Below are 19,412 nucleotides of genomic sequence, written 5' to 3' on the forward strand. Positions count from 1 at the left end.
TGAAGGCTGCAGCATTATCCTCACTTTGATCACTGGTAACAGCTCGCATGGGTCTTAGTTATTGTTGACAGTTTCACAATCAGAATTGAAATCAGAAATACTTTATTGATCCCCGAGGGGGAATTCTGTGATATGTGTTTAAGATATGCATATTAGCAAGTTATGGCATAAGAGAGAAAAGGCTTAGGCTACTAGCCAATGGTAACTTACATGGTGATCAAAATCCTTATCCTTCATGGTCGGTGATTCAAAAAAAAAGATTTATTGTAGAAAACACTTATTTCAACAATACAAAACATACAGCAAAGCCAAAAGAAAACAAACGAAAAGAAAGAAGGTAGGCTAAGTGTGTGTCTTATAGCCTACCATAATGTACGTCTGTGCTGGAAGGATTTTGCTAAATGTGGTCAGTGGATTTTATCATTTGAGTTTGAGAACGTGCGTCGCTTTAAATGTTTCCGCCACAAGGAATTGTGGGACGGCATTCTCTCCTTTCCTTTCATAAAGGATGGTCAGGTGTACCCTATGCTAAAGGAGATATGAAAGGAAGCATTGAAGCACCTTTCCTTAGCTTTTAGAGAATTTGAACAGCTCTTATCGTGACTGCCACTGAATTACTTCCGGGTCACTTCACTCGGTTAGGAACCTTCCTAAGCAAAAAACTTTTTGAACGCAGTCTTGTTCTGGGTCCGCTCAACTTTAGTGCCCTGACAGGGTTCTACCGGGAGCCGAATTACTTCCGAGGTCGTCTCCTCTCCAAAACAAACAGACCCGGTCATTAAAACATTAAAACACAGCCACATAGCAATGCTAGCGTCAGCCCTGTGGTGTGTTTACAACTAACAGCTGATCCAGGTCCGCCAGAGAACGCAATGTAACTTTTCCTTTTTATTTATCAACAGAGCCGTGCTGTTGTTTCACAGCCCTTGACTGGTGAACAACATGGCAATGTTTAAGAGCGATGTGCTCATGTTTGTTTCTATCCAGATTATTATTAGATTGGTTGAATTTAAGTTTTTGAATTTTTTATATGTATTCATCTAGTGTGTCAAGCTTATTACTTCTATATATTCCCAGCAAATCTGATGTTAATATATAGATTTTACTCATGGATGGGGAAGTTAGGCTACTGTTCTCTCCGGGTGCTCTGGCTTCCTCCCACCATCCAAAGACATGTGGCCTAGGTTAATTGGTGACCCTAAATTGTCCTTAGGTGTGAGTGTATCTGGTTGTTTGTCTTTGTGTGGCCCTGCGATGGATTGGGGAGCTGTCCAGGGTGTACCCCGTCTTTGGCCTGATGTCAGCTGGGATTAGATCCAGCCCCCGCGACCCTGTACACAGGATAAGCGGTTGACGATGGATGGATGGACTTTGTCAATTAAAGCACACCAGGTAGCATTCCCTGTTTGAGAACTGCTCTGTTTTTTTACATGCCCACTAGAGGGCTGCAGCGCCGCAATAACCAGCCTAGTTAAAATTAATGAAATGACTCAAAAAAAGATTAGTTAGATTCGAGTCTGTCAAAAGAGTCACTTTTACCATCACTAATCTCAGTCTACTTCTATGATGACAAGCAGCCCAGTGTCTGTGTTACACCAGTGAACATGCCTGAACACACAGCCACAGGGTTTCACTCAATGACACTCCTGAAAGTGAGGGCTTTTAAAATCAGTCGCTCTCGCCTTACCCACTCACTGCATCTCAGACTTAAACACAGCTTGCATCTGTCTTCTGCGTTTTCACTGCAACTCCGCATCGTGATGTAACGTTACATTGAATTATTTCATCAAACAAACATCAGCTGAAGTGCTGAAAACACACAAACAACATGCTGTCAAACAATGATTGTTGTTTATTAGCGAGCAACACGGCAGCATTGATTTAATTTAGTGTTCTCTGCAGACGCCTTGACATTATTTCTTAACCTCAGACAGTCAAGAGTTTATCAGATGGTCATTGCTGGACATCCAGCAGATGTTCGTTATATTATGTCAAGAACTGCTTGCAGATTTTATCAGCTTTATCTAATTAAATCAGTAAAAGTCCAAATGTAACTCTTGGCTCAGTGACCGAATCTCTGAGGATGAGGACATTTAATCTGAAGAGATGTAAAAAGAGGTTCAGAGTTGATAATATGTCACCAAGGCCAGGCTTTAGTTTGAGGAGTGTGCCGCCATGTTGGAGGTTCAGGCCGACTCACCTCCCGGCATCAGGCCTCGGCAGCAGAGTTAGCACGGCTTACACTGTTTACCCTCAGCTTTGAACAGGCCCACATTTATTAGTCTAAAATATTAGTTGTCACACCTGTGGACTTGGGCATATTGATCGATGCAGGGATCTGTGCGAGTATTGATGAGTGGCTCCTGAAGTGTTCGTCCTGCGTCAGCTATGGTGACGCTCATGTGTGGTCATGTTGAACAGAGGTGATACATCCCAACTACGTTGGTCAAAATGAATTATTCAGTGTTCCTCTAGTGGAGCGCAACTTTCCCAGAGAAAAAGCCCAGAGGCTGGAACTTGAAGAGTAAAGTTGAGTCGACCATTAAAGTTAATCAGCGCAGCGCAGTCTCCCGCGCTCACTTCGCTTCACGTTGTCTCTCGCTCCGTTGGATTCAGAAATAAGGAGAAGGAAGCTTGTCTCATTTTCCTCCTTGATGATTATTTGCAAACTGCTGTAGCATGAGCTCACTCGACTGTGCACACGCTTTCTCACTGTCATCACAAAGTTGGTAAAGGTCTGTGGGGTCTGTCCTGATTAAGTGAAGCATGCTTTGTTATGTTACCAAATGGGGGGGTGGAATGGACATTTGAGGGGCAGGCTGATGTTTATGAGTCTCATCTATTTCTTCATATCAAGCCCAAAACCAGAAGGGCTGGAAAACCAGTTCAGACCGTCTGACAGCCTCGACAGCAGGTTCATCTTGGGACCTCTTAATGTAGAAGTCCCAAGGTTTAAATGAACTTGATCCCCCTCAGAGTCTTTCTCCTCCTTTGGATGTCGAAAGCTACAAGAAATGTTGACTGCATTTGTGTTTCTGCGTATTTATTTGGTTATACTGTAATCCCCTTCATTGAAGTACTGGCTGCTTCAGGGTTGGACAGGGACTCTTCTTCTTTCTTTGTTTCTGTATATAAGACTTTGACACAATGAGGAATTGCTGTTGTGTTGTGCGATTTGAACCGAACACTCCATCCATATATTATTTAAATGACAAAGGAAGAAAGAAAATAAATACAGAGAACACCATTGTTTCTGTGGTTTCTTATTTTTTCATTCATCCACAAGTTTGACCTTGTGTAGTTGGGAGTTTGAACTCAGCTCTCTAACTGGTTCTCACATCTTCACAAATAAGAAAAATAAATAAAAATAAGGCGAATAGTCCATATTGGCATTATGGACTATTACACGACCAATAACTTCCTGGAGTCTCAGCAGGTTGCCCGACAACTGCTCAAAGCCAAGAAATAATACGGCACATAAAATGGCAAATTGTCATTTTCACACTTCGGTTTTCGATGGATTAATGAGACAAGCTACAAACATGTTAATTAGTGTGATTTATAATAATAATAATACTTTATTTATAGAGCACTTATCAAAACAAAGTACAAAGATCTTCACTAGAGACACACAGAGAGAAGGAGATGGCAAAACACCACAGTAAATGATAAAATACACGAGGGGCAAAGTAAAAAGAAATAACAAAATAAAACATACGCAGGATAAAAATACAAAATTAAGAGAGAATAAAAACAGTAACATAACAGGCAGCTCAGATAAAATCAGGATATTTCTTTCTGATAAATGTGCGTTTGTAGAGGAGACACTGAGAGCCTAATTTGTTTGGGCAGGTCGTTCCAGAGCCTCTGTGTCCTGACAGCAAAAGCTCTGTCCCCTTTAGTTTCAGCCTGGACTCAGGAAGAGCCCAAAGATCTCAGGCTATGCAAAGGCTTATAAGGAGTTAAAAGATCCAAAATATAATCTGGAGCCAGGTCATGGAGAGCCTTAAAAGTAATCAATAAGATCTAAGTCCTAAAACAGACCTGGAGCCAATGCAACGAGCCTGACAGGTGTCATTTGATCTGAGGGTTTTTTCATTGAAGACAAGAGAAGCTAGCTTTAGTGCTAGCAGTTTTCCCCGTTTCCAGATTTTATGCTAAGATAAGCTAACCGGCTCCTGGCTGTAGCCAGAGACGAGAGTGATATCAATCTTCTAATCTAACTCAGTCAGAAAACAAATAAGCATTTTTCCCAAGATGTCCAACTTTTCCTTACATTGGAATTTAAGTATGCTAACTTGAAGTACTTGTGCAGTTGACAACAGTACATGACCAGTGATGAGGAACAAAACACATTTCTTTCTTTATTTTATTTTTTTATTTTTGTTTCCTGGTGTTTGATAAGAATGGCCTGCAGTGTGGGGATGGACTTCATTCTTTAAATTATGTTATTAACCTCCGTCTGTGTCAGACTGCAGTGCTCGCTCTGATTACAGGTTCTGTTGTGTAGAGTCACGCAGGCCGGCTGTAATGATCGGTTGATTACTTGAGTGGGTGTTTTTGTGGCGCAGCAGAAGACAACAGGTTGACAATGCTGTTGACTTTGTGTTTATGGAAATTAGATACATAATTATCCCGACTGCTCAAATAAGTATAAAAAATATACATAAAAACTGCCATCAGAATGTCCACCCATCTGATGATTGCACTGCAAGAAGTGAGTGAAATGTAGTAACTACACAGACCCATCCTAATGCACTTTTTTGGACTATTTCTATCTATTTGAGACTTAATGACATATGAGGTCCAGCTGCTGTCTCGATTAATGATGCTCGTGATCAGTTATTTCTTTGTGAGCTCTTTCTGGCACCAGAGAGGACAAATGCATCAGGTTCTGTAAAGGCCTGTGCGGACCTCATGACTTTCAGCGCCGGCAGATCGCCGTGCTGCACACTACACAACTTGTCATCCTGTGACATGATCTTGAAGTCATTGTGGCGTTCACAATATGATCAAGTCCAACACTATCAGACGTCCTTTTATCTCCACCGGATCGCCCCAGGGTTGTGTCCTTTCACCTCTTCTGTATGTGCTGTACACCAGCGAGTGTCAAAGCCAGTGTGTGAGGCCTGAGTGATAGTGAGCAATCCCAATTATGGCCCTGTGGTTACGGAATTTTTAGAGTGGTGTGAATTGTCCTTCTTGGACATTAATGCGAATAACACTAAAGAGATGGTAGTGAACTTTAGTGTTCAGCAGTATAAATATTTGGGCATTACTATTGATGATAAGCTGACGTTCGAACCTCATGTGGATACTGTGTGTAAGAAAGCTCACCAGTGTATCCATTTTTTTTCATAAGCTTTGGAGGTTTTTTTGAAAATGTTTTATTCTTGTTTCATCGAATCTGTTGTAACTTTCTCGTTGGTCTGTTGGTAGAGGTCACTCAGCCTGTACAGAACAAAATAGATTGCAAAGCATCATCAAAGTGTGCGGGAAAATTGCAGGCACAAGTTTGGAGAACCTCCTGCACTTATGAGGTTCGGACTTTGAAGAAGGCCCATTCAATCCTGGCTGATTCTAACCACCCTCTGTGATTAGAGGAGAAGTTTAAGTTGCTTCCTTCGAGCCGTAGATACTGCACGCCAACATGTAATTAATTTGTCCCTGCTGCCTTTGGGCTTTATAGTTATAGTTATAGTATTGGGTTGACTGTTGTCTGTACTACAAATTGCTCAGGGACAATGATCCTTGAAGTAGCTGCCTGCTCTGCCAGCTGCCTGCTCTCATTGGCTGGATGTGGATGTCGGCCGACTCTTCTGGCGTCAGCAATGTGCCGGGGAGCCGTTTTGATGCGGCGTTGAGTAGTTCACACATAACGGCTGGTGACCGCCGATCAATCGCTGATTTACCCCCGATCACAGCCCGACGGTCGCTGAGCTCACGACAAATCAGGCTTAAAAACATGTAGAGTGAACTAGGCTTAAGGTGCAGCATGAGTTGCTGTCAGTTTATGAATGAAATGACCATTCTCTGTATGATCATCAGTACCAGAGACACCCAACATACAATCAGCGGAATCTGCAGCTTCTTTCCTTTATGAAGCTTTAAACTGACTTTCAGCTCATTATTTATCCGTTCTGCTGCAGCTTTCCTGTTCTGCAGACCATGGGCACCCTGACTGGTCTGCGGCTTCACAACCCCAAACGCAACAAACTATGATGCTCTGTGTGACACCTTTTCTATCAGAATCAGTATCACTTTCTTCAGCAGTTTGACCTACAGTAGTTTGCCTGTTGGATCAGACCACACGGGCCAGCCTTCACTCACCACATGCATCAAGGAGCCTTGGCCGTCCATGACCAAAATACAGCAGGTAATCTTTTCCCACTGTCTTTCAGCCTGCAGGTGAATCAGTTCCTGTAGACGTTTGACTGCTGACAGCCTCTGACTGCTGGAAGATCGTGTCACAGCAGAAATTATTAAAAGCTCTTCATCATAGGACCCCCCCCCTGCTGATTGAGATCTTTATTCAGATGAAGTGTTGCCACTAAAACACACACACACGCACAGCTTTGAAGTCTTTGCTCGAGCCTTTTGTTCCACGGTTTCCTCTCCTCTCTATGAGCATTAACTTTCATCCTCTGACAAGAAAAGAGGATTTTAAATTGTACACAAGACATTTCATTAGGTACTCGCTACCATGTTATTCCAGAAATAAAAAAGGCCACTGAGGCAGGAAATTTTGTGATAAATGCTTTAAAAAGGTTGCAGCTATAGTCAGTGTAGCAGGAAGGCAGGGGGTCCAGTTTCAACCTGGTGTAGACTGAACCTATTGCAGGGAAAAATCATATATCAGATATATTTTGGCTGTGCTGTTAAAATGTGGTAATGAAGCTCTATTCTTGTCAAAACCAAGCTAGCACTTTTAATTTGCTGTCAGCCTAATTTCTGCTAATCCTCGCTGTTCTAGACACAAACTCACTAAAGGAAATATTACTTTCCATATTTAGCTGGTGAGTTTATTTGCTGGGACTAATTATTTATTTAGGTTAAGTCAGGTCCACATGTCAGAAACCAAAGTATTGGACAACGTATTCAGGTACTGGAATTTAGAAGTTCTAAAGTCTTTTGCTCTTCCATTTTGTTTTGGTTCAAAAACCTGTTGAACCTGCTAGTGATTTCCACACCAACATATGTGAAAATAGGGCTCAGGATTAAAAATACGAAGGGTGTGGACCAATTTGTGGTTTAATTTGGAGGTCTTGTTGGTATTGGTGTTTATGTAAGCAGCTGATAAGTGACAAGTGTTATGAGTTGTATTTTTTCTGCTGGACCACCAACGGAGCTCCTCGGATTCCTGGCCTGCTAGCAGTCAGCCTGCTAGCAGTCAGCCAGCTAGCGCTCCAGCGGCTAGCGCCCAGCCCGTTCCCCGGCCTGCTAAAACTGCTGGTCCCCATCCTGTTTCCCGGCCTACTAGCCTGCAGGCTGGAGTTTCCCCCCTGGTTCCACGTCTGATCCACCTCCAGTAAGGCCAGCTGGAGGGCGACGTGGATCCCCCCGTCGAGGAGCAAAAACACCAGCCCACAAGCCAGCCGGCCCGTCTTGGCCCACTCCAACCCACGACGACCTGCCCTCTTTTGTGGGAAGTCGCCTCGCCATCTTCCCGGGAGGCCGTGGTGGTCATCTGAGGCGACCTGGTCACCATGGCTCTGGACATCAGGACCCAGCTCCTTGGCCCTCCGTCGGTGATCCGATCGATTCCTGTCCCCGGTCCGTCATCGGTGGTCCGACCAGCACCAGCTCCGTTGGTGGTCCAGCCCACTCCTGTTCCCCATGCCCCGTCGGTGGTCCAACCAGTACCAGCACCGCCGGTGGTCTGATCTACTCCTGTCCCTGGTCTCTCGTCGGTGGTCCCTGGTCCCTCATCCGGCCCACACCAGCTCCTTGAGTCCGTGGTCCCCAGCCCAGCAGCTCAGTCTGTGGTCCTCAGCCCAGCTGCTCGTCCCATGCCTCCTGCGCTGGCCTCCAGTGGGTTCCGCCTTTGCCGCCGGCCTCCAGACCCGTGCGGCCCGTCTGGTTGAGACCCTGGCTGTTACCCTCCCCAACCAACCAGTTTCTCTCCCCTGCCTTCGGGCCGACCCCCTGAACTCTGCCTCCTGGGTCGTATTACGAGACGACCTCCTGAACTCTGTTTCCCCACCGATCTGCCCGGCCTGTTGGGTCGTCCTCCGGGACGACTTCCTGAACTTTGATCCTGACCTCCCTGGCCCTCTCCCTGTCTGCTCCCTGGACTATCTATTTTTGTTTTTCTGGCCCTCCTCCTGTCCTTCCTCCACCCACCCGGGTTCGTTTTTGCCCCTGTTTCTGTGGATTTGGATTTCTGTTTGGATTACCTTGGTTTTTGGACATCAGTCACTCTGCCAGTAAGTGTGCTCGCCTTTTGTTCGTTTTAATAAACCTTTCGAACTATATCTCCTCTGCTATGCGTCCTACATTTGGGTCCACCGACCTTCTCCACACCTCAAACTATGACAACAAGAAACTGCAGAAACTGTAAGACAGGAAGCATTTCCAACATAAAAGAAGTTAAGGCGTCCCCATCAAAATGTATGTAAAAATAAAAAATGTTATGCGAGATGCAGTAGTGAAATGCTGCTCACATGTTGTTACATCAGTAATTAATTAACATGTATAAGGAAACCTCAGTACTTTGAATATTTTAACACATTTTGCTTGTGATGGGGTACTTTGGGGTGTTACTTAAGTAAAGCCTGAATGCTTCCTCCACCTCGGATGTGCCTTTTGAAGTGTCAACATGTATCACATCTGGACGCCCACGTCCTCTGTCAGCAGCAGCTGATGGCGACTCTGCACTCGCTCACATGTAAGTCCTAATCTGCTGCCGCTGGCTGGTTGGCGCTTTGACGCAGCCACGTGGGCAGAACAGTGAGCAGGCGTGAAGATTAACAGCGTGTCTGACTGAAGAGAAAACTAAACAAAGATATTACACAAGTTCTCTCAGGAAGTCTCCTGTGTCTCCAGTGTGACACCAGAGAGCCTCTTCCTAATAAGACTTTATTGATTTACTGCATATGAACTCGCTTAATGTAAACACATGTAAACAACTGATGCTGTTTGCTTTCTTGGGCAGACGGACTCCTGTGACGGCTCTTGTGCCTCATTCGTCAACATTGTTCACACACAGAAGCAGCTGTACACCACTTTCTAAGCAAAAACTTGACAGGAGAATATACGGTCCTCAACCGGACCTGCTGTCAGGGGGGTTCAAACGGTACAGATGACCCCGGTCCATGCAAAGGTCAATGGTTAACCCTTAAATGGGATCAAGTACAACACACTGCTGTCTTATAAGAATAACAATTTTTAGATGCATTTACATGATAAATAAATGTGTTATTATCATTACAATATATTTTATTACGTATATAAGCTGTCTAACCTGTTTTCTCTCCTGTTTCTCAGTTCTCACATCCCTCCCACCCAAACTCTGCTTGTTCACCTTTTTTAATGGGCAGCACAGTGGCCCAGTGGACAGCACTGCAGTCTCACAGCAAGAAGGTTCTGGGTTTAGACCTTGTTCAGCCCAGGCCTTTCTGTACTGAGTTGGCATGTTCTCCTCCTGTGTTAAAGTCCGTATAAAAGTCACATGAGAAAATATTTGAATACACATTTAATGTGTATTCAAATATTAATATATTGATCTGTTAAGTTCTGTGTGTGTAGCGTGAGGGGACTACAAACTTTTGCTGTATAATAACAAAAAACTACCTTGTAAAAGTTAAACTACAGGAGAAATATATCTAAAAGAGAGAGCTTTACTGCATTACATTCTATTATACTTTGAAACACCAGCTTCCTGAATTTTGTGTTTCCCTTTATATTAATAAAGATTAGTAACACCCACAAGTTCCCCTGTAGCAACTTCAAGAAAATTGTTAAATACCAGTCAGCAGCACATCACAAGTCATAGGATACAGCTGCAAAGATGGTTACAATATAATAAGCTATACATGTGGTAAGCCTCTGTTTATATTAATATTTGTTAGGAATGTGATTTTGTGTTCATGCTTTTTCCCGTTTTAGTCTGTTTTCATGGGTTTGGTTTTGGGTTCTTTGTTTCTGCAAGTTTTATTTGATCTTGTCAAGTTTGTTGTTGTGTTCTGTAGCTTAGTTTATTCTTTTGTTCATTCGCATGTTTAAGTTTACTTTGTATCTGTCTTGTCTCTTATCTCAGTTCTTATTTCTGCGTTCTAGTTCTTTGCCTCAGATCTTAGTCCTGTGCCTTAGTTCATGTACTAGTGTTACTCTTGGTCTTTGTACTTCTGTGTTTGTTGTTATTTTGGTCTTGTCTGCTTTGTGTTTTGTTTATCCTAAGTCTTAGTATGTTAGGTTGTCATTTATTTGTATTAAGTTTTCTATCTGCTAATAGTTGGTTTGTGTCCTGCTGTTGTCTTTGGATTACTCTGCCTATGCTCTGGATTATCTTTGCTTGTTGGATTTTCCTCAGTTTTGGACTTTACCTTGTGCTCCCATGTAAGCTTGTTTCAGTTTGACCTTTGAGTTAATAAATATTTTGAACTGCACCTCCCACGCCTGTTGTCTGTGTTTGGGTCCACACCTAAGTCTGCACTCAGCCATCCATGACAATTATTATCTTTTCAGCTGACCCAGCCATATGCTCTATACAGTATTTCAGTTCTGCACACAATTTGACCAATACTTTGATTAATGTAGTCCTCAAAATTGAATTTGATAGATGAAGTATGTTTATTTGTTCACTCATAATTTGATTTTATGATTTAATGCTTTGCAGTAATTTCTTCAGTTTTTGATTTTACTTTTCTCTAATCACTCAAGCATTGAAGTAGGGCTACAACTAATGACTATTTTGTTAGTCGATTAATCTATCGATTATTGAAACGAATAATCGACTATTCGGATTATGAATTGCAAAATTACACAATGCGTCTTATTTAGCTGTCAGCTTTTAAATTGAACTTGAGGTTGTTTTAGGCATGTGCTAATTAACAGTCACGACAATAAAATAAATACTAAATGGATATTTTAATGAATGTTTCTGCTGCAGCAACAGAAAGTTCCTCTGATATCAAGTCCTGAGCAGCTGATCCGCTGTTTAGTGACTGAGCAGTTTACACGCCAGTACTGCAACACACCGGGACAAACTGACACCATATACAAAGAAAGGAATAACGTGATGCATTACATTTGCCGATTTACAGGGGGGTCAATAATTATTATAATGATTATAAATTAACAATTTTATAGTAGACAGCGTTTCACAATGTTTATGTATTTTCCCCTAACTCAACAACTCACAAAACTCAGATTTTTTTTTAAAGGAGTTTGGGGCGGATTAGCCGCCGCCTCACGCATTGCCAGGAGAACCGTTTTCTCTTCTTTAGAAAGTATGAAATTGTCCGGTGTTGTCTAATCTTGCGAACTCGGCAGCAACATGTTCTCCAGCCGGGAACGTCACCATGAGCGATGCATCGTTTATGATTGTAAATTCAGGGCACATCTGGAACGTGAACGCGGCCTTTGTGTATCATAAATGTGCTACTCTCAGTGCCATTAAAAATCAATCAAATTGTCCAAAGCAAACTGTATAGAAAATGTTACAGCTCATAGCGTGAAGTAACACAGCTTTAATGGGAAGCTAGTTCGCTAACTATCTTACCGAGACGAGTCTTCATCATCCACAGAGCAACAACGCTACACGCCTCCTCTTCTAAAATTCTGGTGTTTCCAGAAAAGCTCAGCTTTGCAGACCTTTTTGGCTGAGTGAAGAGTGAAGTGCTGCCACACTCAAGGTTTTAGGTGGTGAAGGTGTTACTGCAGCGCTGATGTTGTTTTAGTAACTTTACTGTTCACATCACTTTAGTCCGTTAAGCTGATGGTGTCGTTACGGCCCGATGACGTCATGAACGAATTGATTATTAAATTCTTTGCCAACAAATTTAATAATCGATTTGTCGACTATGTCGATTAGTTGTTGCACCCCTACTTTGAAGGCCATTTTTTTCTTCTTCTCTTGTCTTGATTTAAGTTAAGGAACATAACTATCCCAGTCTAATTTGAAAGATTAAAAAAAAAAAAAAAACTGTATGCGAGCATGGCCTGAGTGGGTCTACAACACTGAATTTGGAAATAGTTGTTATGGACTCCATCTGTGTCACTATAAGGCTAATGGCCAAGAGCTTGTTTGAAATTGCCCATTGTTGTATTAGAACTTAAGGTGGCTGGTGGAGGTGGTGCTGGAGTGGGTGTCGATGAGGGGCCCAGTTTGAAAAATGTTGTCCCCCTGTCCATAATTCCTAATGCCTGCCTTCCCGGAAACCACAAAAATGAGAAACTGTGACTTTTACCTGGTGCACACTAGAGGGTTTTTATATCTTAACCAACTTTAAATGTGGGATACCACTGACATGATGACAGAATTAACAGATTTTTAATATTTTAATTTGAAGAGCGCCCGCAGCAGATGATTCAGTCCAGATGCAGGACCACCCCCCACTTGGCGTTTTCAGAAAGAAACAAACATGGAGGCAGATTGTCGTTGTCAGCTGGTTGACCTTCTGTGTGCTGCACAGAAAAAACAAGAAGAGAATCAAACTGTGGATGAAGAAGAGGGAATCAGTGTGAGCAAAAACACGCCGGTGACGCTTCCCGGTCATTGGCTGCTTAAGATAATGTCTGTAAACCCCTCACACTACAGGATAATTTGGGCCAATAATCGGTTACGACAAGCCTTAGATCAGGAACGCAATTGTCAGGATGGCTCTAATATCGGCCCAGTTATCCTGTGCAGCATCCGATGGCAGATGGAAATGGATGAAACTCGAGAAAGTGTTTGAAATTTATACCATTGTGTAAAATAAATCTGCCATAAAATGGTGCTAACGAATCCAAGGTTTCTGCAGAATTATAGGATGATAACTGAGCAATAGTCATCAGCTTGTGATGAATATTCAGAGCTGTCATCATCATCGCTTGTTTTCAGTAAATCTGAGTGAACTAAGCAACCAACAACTCTCCGATGTAATGGAAACTTGTTTTAACCGCTCGGTATGTTTCACTGACAAACTGATTCAGCTGCAAATGAGTCTCTGAACTCAATACTATTATTAGGTCACAAAAACACAGATAACTTTGTTTCCATCTTTTCTTCATCTCTGTCATGCAGACCCGCTCTCCTCCTCCTCCTCCTCAGTATCTCCTCCTGTGTGCAGACAGCGATGGAGGTCCTGCCGTGTGAATACAGGCAGGTATGCTCGGCGGCTGTTTGCTCTCAGCTGGCTCACACTGATAAGGTTCAGGGTCTAGGGGAGTTGTGCTGCTGCAGCTGCCAGTTCATTTACTTGCGTTGTGATAAGGCCGGTCAGCCTCAGTGAGCCAGGACGGTTGTTGGTCAATTTAGTCCATTCAGAAAAAGTAAACTAGCGTTCTGTGTTGGAAATGAGAATAATATTTCTCAAAGATTCCTGTGGACTGACAGAGTCAAAAAGAAAGTAAAGTGTGTGGATGTTTTAAATACCTGCAGAGAAAATCAGTTATGTTTTGTTTTGGAGTTTTGTTGTTTGCCAAATGAAGAAGCAACCTCTCCCCTTACACTACATCTGATCCCTCTCTTATTTAATTCAAATGAATAGTTTGTTTTCGTCATTTATGGCTTATAGATGCTGAGTGAGTGACGTCTTATTTCAGGACATTTAATTTCACCGCCAGAAGAACTAATACTCTGCTAATATCAGAACCTGCCTCCGTTATTGAGCCCTGCAGGAGTCTCAGCTGTGGAGCTTGGATTTTCATTAATAGAGGATATTTTTCAGGAAGTAAAGGATTTAGCAGAAATATTTGATAAAAGTGATGTAATGTTTTGCACCAACGCGGCACATTAAGTGAGATTAAGTGTTTAAACCTTATTCAGCAATCAATCTACCTATCAATGAATAAATCATCCAAACAACAGTTAGTCTTCTCTTGCATTACAGCAACAAACCATCCACTTGCGTTTGTTTGTTTTTACACAACAACATCAAGCACATTTTCCGTTATCCATTCCTTACACTACTGACTTTACAGATTTTTTGTTGGTTTTGCTTATTTTGTTGTAAATAAATTACGTTGTTATTTAGTTTACCCGTGTGTCTCCGTTTTTATTGCAGTCCAAGAGCCGGGCAATGACATGAAGGCAAAAAAAAAACAAAAAACAGACTCTACCCTCCTCCATTAGTGTCTTAACGTCCACAAGTTTAGCATTGCTAAATGACAAAACTGTCCATTTCTGGTGAAAATGAGTTAGGAGTGATGGATTGAAATCCTGAAACGGGCCATATCGATTAGTACTCTGCAGTAGATCTCTGAGTAGATTGTTGGACTGATGTGTGAAGTTTCAGTCAGCTGTAGTGTTTCACTCTGCATGTGACCGGCTGCCATGATTCTCCACCTCTGCTCAGCTGCGAGCTGCTTCATCTTCTCACGGTCTCTCTGGGTTCAGATGTGATCGGTGGGAGGAGAAACCAGACGTAGCGGCAGCTGTTTCCTGGCTCATAGGGTTACACAACCATCTGTCTGACATTGCAAAGTCAGATTGAGTCTTATTAAATTAGAGTCAACAGCTCTGATTTGAATTTATTAAAGGCTGATGACGAGACTGATTGTAAGGGAGAAGACAACAAGATTTCAATTAGTCTGTAACAAGTGATTGAACTGCACGTGTTTTAAATGAAAACAAATCATCACCATCACAAAACAACTGAACTGCTGAAAAAGCACACTGAAACTTCTGCTGTGTCAAGAAGGTTTCAGAAAACTCAGGATGTCTTGCACGGCATTGATCATTGAAGTCCGTGTGGGGAAACATCTGTAGGACAGAGTGTGAACACAGTGTGTTGCCAAACCAAATCTGAAGATTGCTTTTGGTCCACATTATTTGTCCTTGCTTTCACATATAGAGTCTACAATGTCATTCTTTAATAGCCTAAACATGTGCAGCCACTCTACTGGACACTCAAATGTGGGAGCTGGAGGCCACTTGTAACACCCATCCCCTATGAGTGCAGCGGTTCATTAAAGTCCTAGATCTGCCTGTGACCCTGACAGGGTTTACTGCTTTGACTGCATCCTCTTGGCTTTCTGAGTACAATGAAAACTACATATCTTATTAAGAGTAGATGCATTATACATGCTTGTTTATTGGTTTATGAAACAAGGACAATTCAATCCTCATGAGCCATAGCTGCCCACGTAACCATGCAAGAGCAGCAATGAGACAGTAATTCAGTACATTTACTCAACTACTGTACTTAAGTACAAATTAGAGGTATTTTACTTGAGTATTTTCTTTTCATGCAACTTTCGGGGAAATATACTTTTTACTTCACTACATTTATCTGACAGCTCCAGTTACTTTACAAAGTCAGATTTTTACACACAAAACATATGAAAAGTTTATAAAATATGATGTTTTGTTATGAATTAAACTCCAACAGTTTATACAAGTACAGCTAATACATTAGTTGATTGCCAGAACTTTTAGTGGAACTTTTATCATGTAAAAATATTTCATGGTTCCAGCTTCACAAATGTGAAGACTTGCTACTTTTCCTTTTGATTATTTTAATAATTTTGAGGTTTGAACTGACAGAACAAGGGTTTATTTTCATGATTTTTACAATCAATAACTGGATAAAATAATTAGCAGATTATTTCATAATGAAATAAAAATTTATTGCGGTCTGATACAAAATACTTCAACATCAACCAACTACAACTGTCATGTCAGGCTTTGTCACCTCTCCCTTCCTCATGTTTCTCCGTTTCCCCTTCCCCGCTGTCTCTGTCAGTTTTGTCTGTCATGTCCTGTCTGTGTGTGTTTGTGGGTGTGTCTGGCTCATCGCCACCTGCAGCATCTCGCACCTGTGGCTCATGAAGCAATCAACCTATGCAGTGAAATACTCTGGTTCTTCCTCCGCTCTTTGCTAGTTTATCATTTTACCTTTTGTGGTATGTTGCTCTGGCCAGCTCTTCGAATGATTGTCCAGTTGAGGGTTTTTGTTGATCAGTACCTAACGTCTTGTTTCTGTCTGCTACAGTTTCTTCCTGTGTGTTGAGTCGCTGCCAACCCTGCATACTTGTTTGCTTGCCCACCAGCCTTCCTGCCAGTCCTGAACAGAGCTCTAGGACTCTTAAGTACATTTTCACTTAAGTAACATTCTTCTTAAATCTTCTTCTACAATCAGCCTGATAGAACTATTTAAATCTGTTCATTATGTTGGTTGTTTAGTGTGGGTTACTGATTAACTTTAAAATGTAGGCTATTTGACTGTTATCTGTAATGAAATTGAGCAACTGTAAAGTAAATGATCCCCTTAACTGCTGTTGTAATCACTCAGTTTAAAGTGCTCCTACACAGCTGAAGGCTTCATTTTAGTTTCCCTTTAAGGTGAACTGGAGCGTTTTGCTCATCACTGTGAGAGGAGGTCAGGCATGCAAAAAAACAATATTCAAATGAAAAAATTGAATACCTACCTGATGATTGAGTATTCGTGTGGCTAAAAAGGGGGTAAATAAAGCCGGTCTATGCCAGAAAGAACAACATCATGCAGCATTATGAAGTGCTAATTAAAGCCCACATCACAGACATCATCTAAAAATAACACATAATGGACTAATGGCAGAATGAAAGATAATCAATTACGGTGATAAAAAAATAAAGATTGGAGTTAACAGGGTTAGAGTTGCTTCTAATGCAAATAATTTATTAACAAACTGATTATAAATGACTAAATGAACAGCATGTGTCTTGTTGGGAGCGGTAAAGTACTGTGTACTGATTTCTGTTCTTGACAAGTTTTTAAACTTTAGTCTGAAATATTGTTTCAAGTCTGTGGTGGTGGTGGTGATCAAAGCCAGCAGTTAGATCCTGATCAGCTCGGCTACCGAACACCTTCACAGCAGCTGAGCTCCACTCTGATGTTAAACTAGGATTAACTTTCAATTTCATGGCTTCAAAGTCGCTTTGATCAAACAACCAGGTTTCTTTTCATTTCTAGTAATTTCCAACAACTTCACCTCCATTTAAAGCTTTAGTCAACGGGACTAAATGGAAATTATTTAAGCCGGAAATTAGTGTTCATCAGAAGTTGCTATATTTATTACTATATATTAAACACTTCTTACAGAATTCAGCTTCAGAGCAATGTTTTTGATTACACTAGTAAATCAACAATGAAAGGTTCAAACTATTAGAAAACAGACACATTTTACTCTGATCATTAGCCAATTAGCAGTAAACGCTGTTGTGGTTTTGGTCTTTTTTTTGATGTATCCACTCATGATGTTTTTCTCTCCCTGTATTCTCATTTGTCTGTGATTTGTGTTTCATTTTGTCAGTCATTAATTGGTTCAGTGTTTTCTGTTTTTAGTTTGTTAAATTCTCCCTTGTGTGTTGCTGTGTACATGACTTCCTTTGTTATTTTGTAGTGATCTGTTTCATGTCATCTGATTAACCTGATGTGTTACACCTGTCCGCTCCCTTCCTGCTCGTTTGCCCTTGATTAAATGTGCTCTGCTCTGTTTAGTCTTTGCTGTGTCTCTGTGTGCTCCCGGCTTTTGGGACTCAGTTTGGACTTTTGTTTTGGATTAAACATTATTACTGCACCAGCATTTCTGATGTCTTGCATTTGGGTCCACCTCTCGGTATCTGCCTCAGCACTTGGCCATGGACCATGACAAACACAGCTGAGGCTGCAGGTATTTGGTCATAAACCACAGATGATGTGACTAGATGAAAAGTCAGAGGATGACTAAAGTCAGTAGGATATATCGTCTGGGCCAAGCCATCCAATACATGTGCGATAATTTACTGGGTAATTGAGAACTTTAACCTTCTGGTGGCACCAGAAGAAAAGATTATTAAGTCACTTTGATTTTGGTGAGTGGATAGGACATGTGCCTTTGGTGTGGGAGACCTGGGGTTATTTCCCACTGCAACACATCCACTAGTGTGTCCCTGTGCAAGACACTTGATCCCTAGATGCTCCAGATGTGCGACCTCTGACACATAAAGCAGTTGTAAGTCACTTTGGATAAAAGCTTAAGCTAAATGAATGTAATGCAATGTACTTAGTAGCTTTCATTGTATGGGGAACATCAGTACAAGATTTAATGGCAATCGATCCAATAGTTGGAAAAACATTTTATGGACGAAAGTACTGGGACACTAGGAGCTGTCCCAATACTTTTATGAGGGGCTGTGTGTATTTTTTCCCCCTTTTTTCTCAAGTCTCTTTGTCGTTTCTTCGCTTGAACCGGAAGTAGTTCCACTCCGCCATCTTGCAGGCCGTCCCAAAGCTCTTATTTGCGATCCGAGGAGCTGTGAGAGAAGATACACCAGTGCATCCTTCGCGGAAGTCTATTAATGACCGGCACACCGCCTTACTGGGTAGCCGTTATATTGATTGGCTGCTGCAGCTGATTGGACTGATCTGATACATCAGGACAGATTAAATTCAAGAGTATCACTGCAAAGTAGAAGAAGTTAGCCTATATTTGAGTTGTTTTATGATTCATTGAAAATCTGTGTTCATTGTAAGTCTGAACAACAAAGGCCCCACACACAACTTTATTTCAGAAGTTAGTTCTTCAGAATTAAAAATATAAATGCACATAATATAAGCAATGTGCCAGTAGAAATTATCCTGTGCCTCTGAGCAGGATGTCCAGCACCTATAATTATTCATGTGCAGGTGTTAAACAGTTAACATGTATAGAGAGAATCATGCTCTGCAGTGATAAGAGACTTTATTAGTACCAACACAGTGCAAATGTATGTAGACACAAACTCCATCAAAAGTCTTTAAAGCTGTTAGACTGACAGCTGATCTACCTGTAATCAGCTGCTGCCGTCATCAGAAAAGGACATCGCTTTAGTGACGCTTCGGAGGAAAGGTGGTCTCATGTCTCTACAAACATATTTTCTCCTTCCTTCTCTCCTGGCTTGGTTTCCTTGCGTCTCGCCCACCGAGGATGCATGGAGAGACGCAAGTTTCAATAAAACAAAGCTAGCTCCATGAGAAAATGATTTTCCCACTTTGGTGTGGAGGAACTCCAGTGGCCCAGTCAGATCGCTGACCTCAACCCTATTCACCACCTTCAGGATGAACTAGAACTGAGATTGCGGGCCAGGCCCTCTTGTCAAACATCAGTCTGACCTCACAGATGCTTTTTTTTTATGAATGGGAAACAATACTCAAAGCCCTCACAAGAGTGGAAGCTGTTACAGCTGCAAAGGAGGACTAATTCCATTTTGATGCCTATGGATCCAAAATGGGATGTCTAAAAGTAATGTGGAAGTTTCCAGGTAC

At 41.8% G+C, this 19,412-nt stretch overlaps 1 long non-coding RNA gene across 1 annotated transcript; it reads left to right on the top strand.

Annotated features, from left to right (window-relative positions):
• The first annotated feature begins 15,825 nt into the window (after positions 1-15,825).
• On the top strand, positions 15,826-17,712 carry LOC119903405. The gene is made up of 2 exons (XR_005444511.1): positions 15,826-16,050; positions 16,140-17,712. It is a non-coding gene; the product is annotated as an uncharacterized LOC119903405 (long non-coding RNA).
• The last annotated feature ends 1,700 nt before the right edge of the window (positions 17,713-19,412 follow it).

The sequence above is a fragment of the Micropterus salmoides genome, unplaced genomic scaffold, assembly GCF_014851395.1.
Source record: "Micropterus salmoides isolate LMB-PRFRI ecotype aquatic unplaced genomic scaffold, ASM1485139v1 Ms_hic_scaffold_15, whole genome shotgun sequence".
NCBI classification, from domain to species: Eukaryota; Metazoa; Chordata; class Actinopteri; order Centrarchiformes; family Centrarchidae; genus Micropterus; species Micropterus salmoides.